Source organism: Arachis hypogaea, chromosome 2 (assembly GCF_003086295.3).
Source record: "Arachis hypogaea cultivar Tifrunner chromosome 2, arahy.Tifrunner.gnm2.J5K5, whole genome shotgun sequence".
In the NCBI taxonomy this organism is placed as follows: Eukaryota; Viridiplantae; Streptophyta; class Magnoliopsida; order Fabales; family Fabaceae; genus Arachis; species Arachis hypogaea.
The window spans coordinates 61,484,785-61,488,598 of NC_092037.1; positions in this window are offsets into that span (position 1 = coordinate 61,484,785).

Genomic DNA, 3,814 nt, shown 5'->3' on the forward strand with positions numbered 1-3,814 from the left:
ATTGGCTTGGGGATGTTTGACGGAGGTGAACTGGTGTTTTATATTCAAGTCGGCCACTAGTTTTCTGAAGCCTGCATCTGTGAATTGGGTGCCATTATCTGTGGTGATGGAGTATGGGACCCCGAACCTTGTAATGATGTTCCTATATAGGAATTTCCAGCTTCTTTGAGTAGTGGCGTTGGCTAGGGGTTCTGCCTTGATCCATTTTGTGAAATAGTCTACCCCTACTATGAGGAATTTGACTTGCCCCGATCCCTGGGAAAAGGGTCCGAGAAGATCGAGTCCCCACTTTGCAAATGGCCAGGGTAAGGTCATGCTGATGAGCTTTTCCGGCAGGGCGATGTGAAAGTTAGCATGCTTCTGACATGGTGGACATGTCTTTACAAATTTTGTAGCTTCCTTTCGTAGAGTTGGCCAATAGAATCCCGCCCGGAGTACCTTTTTGGTGAGAGCTTGCGCTCCGAGATGATTGCCACAAATGCCGCTGTGTACTTCCTCCAATACTCCCTTTGTATTGGAGGTCGGTATGCATTTTAACAATGGTACTGAGATCCCTCTTTTGTATAGCATGTTGTTTATGATAGTGTAGTACTGTGCTTCCCTTTTTAACCTCTTTGCCTCCTTTTCATCCGTAGAGAGTGCTTCTGTTTTGAGGTAGTTAATTATGGGGGTCATCCATCCTTGATCCCGACCTGTTATGGCTAGGACTTTTTCTTCTTCCGATATTGACGGGTTCTGCAGTATTTCTTGGATGAGCCTTCTATTGTTGCCCCCTGGTTTGGTGCTGGCTAGTTTTGAGAGTGCGTCAGCTCGGGCGTTTTGCTCACGGGGTATGTAGTAGATCCTATATTCCCCGAGTTGTCCGAGCTGTTCCTTGGTTTTATCCAAATATTTTTTCATGGTAGGGTCTTTGGCTTGGTAGCTCCCTATTATTTGTGAGGTAACGACTTGTGAATCGCTGTAGATGTTGAGTTTCAAAGCTCCAACCTCCCTAGCCAGCTTCAAACCAGCTAATAACGCTTCATATTCCGCCTGGTTGTTCGAGGCCGGGAATCCAAATTTGAGGGAAAGCTCAAGTTGGGTTCCTTGGTTACTTTCGATTATCATACCTGCACCACTTCCGGTTTTATGCGAGGAACCGTCCACGTATATATTCCACTCTATGGGGATCTCCGGGGTGTCTGTGAATTCTGCAATGAAGTCGGCTAGGTATTGTGACTTAATGGCTATCCGCGCCTCGTATTGGAGGTCGAACTCGGACAATTCGATTGCCCAATGTAGGATTCTTCCTGCTAGATCTGTTTTCTGCAATATCCCCTTTATGGGCTGGTTTGTCCGAACCTTAATGGTATGAGCTTGGAAGTACGGGCAAAGTCGTCGGGATGTTAGTATGAGAGCATAGGCAAACTTCTCTATTTTCTAGTAGTTTAGCTCTGACTCCTGCAGTGCTTTACTAATGAAGTAGATGGGTTGTTGCCCACCCTCGTCTTCTCTAATTAGTGCTGAGGCTATTGCTCGACTTCCTACTACGAGGTATAATATGAGTGGTTCTCCTTCTCGTGGTCGAGATAGGATAGGTGGTCGTCCCAAGAATTCTTTGAAGTCTCAGAAAGCTTGCTCGCATTTCGTTGTCCACTCGAAGTTTTTTCCCTTCCTTAAAGTAGCGTAGAAAAGGAGGGATCTTATCGCTGACCCTGCTAGGAATCTGGACAAGGCCGCCAATCTCCTATTGAGTTGTTGTACCTCTTTGATGCAGGTTGGGCTCTTCATGTTGAGTATGGCCTGGCATTTATCTGGATTTGCCTCGATTCCTCTTTGTGTGAGCATAAAGCCCAAGAACTTACCTGCTTCTACTGCGAAGGCGTATTTGGCCGGGTTAAGTCGCATGCCATGCTTCCGTATGGTGTCGAACACTTGAACCAAGTCAGTCAGTAATGTCTCTTCACTTTGTGTCTTTATCAACATGTCATCTACGTAGACCTCCATGATTTTTCTGATGTGGTCTGAGAAGACCTTATTCATTAGCCTTTGATAAGTAGCTCCTGCATTCTTAAGGCCGAAAGGCATTACGATGTAGCAATAGTTTACTTTAGGTGTTAGAAACGAGGTTTTTTCTTGATCTGGTGGATACATTGGGATCTGGTTGTATCCCGAGTATGCGTCCATAAACGAGAGATATTTATATCCCGATGAGACGTCTACTAGAGCGCCGATGCTTGGGAGTGAATAAGGATCTTTTGGGCAGGCTTTGTTGAGGTCGGTGTAGTCGGTGCACATTCGCCACTTCCCATTTGACTTTTTCACCAAGACGACGTTTGCTAGCCATAGTGGGTACTTAACTTCTCTTATGAATCCTGCCTCTAGCAGTGCTTGCACCTGTTCTGCCACAACCTAAGACCGTTCTGGTCCGAGTTTTCTTCACCTTTGTTGTACCGGCCGGGATCACGGATATATTTCCAACTTGTGGCTCATTAGTTCGGGATCTATGCCTAGCATGTCGGCGGATTTCCATGCGAAGAGATCAACATTATCTCGTAGGAACTGTATGAGTGATTCCTTTGCGTCTCCTTTCAGGATTGTGCCAATATTGGTTGTCTTATCCGAGGTGTCTCCGATCTGAACTTTCTCTACTTCACCTTCGGGCTGTGGTTGGAGTTCTTCTTGTCTCTGAACTCCACCAAATTTGATTGTGTGGAACTTTTCTCCTTCGCCTCTGAGGTTTAGACTTTCGTTATAACAGTGACGCGCCATCCTTTGATCTACTTTTATTGTAGCTATCCCTTCTGCAGTTGGAAATTTCATACATAGATGTGGAGTTGAAACTATTGCGCCGAGTTGGTTTAACGTTGTCCGACCTATTAAGGCATTGTCGGCTGAGCTTATGTTGACCACGATGTAGTCTATCTTGAGTGTTCTGGATTGGTTCCCCTTTCCGAAGGTTGTATGTAACGATACGTATCCCAGTGGTTGTACTGGGGTATCCCCAAGTCCGAACAGGCTGTTCGGGTATGCTCTTAGCTCTTTTTCTTCTAAGCCGAGCTTGTCGAAGGCAATTTTGAATAAGATGTCGGCGGAGCTTCCTTGGTCAATTAATGTATGGTGGAGGTTGGCGTTTGCCAGTATGATAGTGATGACCATAGGGTCGTCGTGTCCTGAAATGATTCCGGATGCGTCTTCTTTGGTAAACGTAATTGCTGGGATGTCTGGCGCCTCCTCCTTTCCTTCGACATGGTATACTTCTTTGAGGTGTCACTTGCAGGATGATTTGGAGATTCCTCCTCCCGCAAATCCGCCGTGTATCATGTGGACATGTCTTTTCGGTGTGCGAGGTGATCGCTCAGACCGTCCGACATCTTCATCCCTTCTTCTTTTCCTTGGCTCTTCATCCCGATTGGCCAAAAACTGATCTAGTTTTCCTTCTCTTACTAATTTTTCTATGACATTTTTCAATTCGAAGCATTCGTTGGTGGAATGTCCTCGGACTCGATGATACTCACAGTATTCGTTTCGATTTCCTCCTCCTCTTTTGCCTTTGAGTGGCCGAGCTGGGGGTATTTTTTCCGTATGGCAGACTTCTTTGTAAACATCTACCAAGGATACCCTAAGAGGGGTGTAGTTATGATATTTTTTTTCTCCCCGGAGCGATCTTCCTTTTTCTTGGATTCTTTATCTTTGTCTCGGTAGGCGGAACCGAACCTCGAGGCTTACCCAAGTCGTGAATTCTCCTCCACGTTGATGTACTTCTGCGCCTGTTCTTGTACTTCATCCAGGGATGCAGGGTATTTCTTAGATATAGATTGGCTAAAAGGTCCTT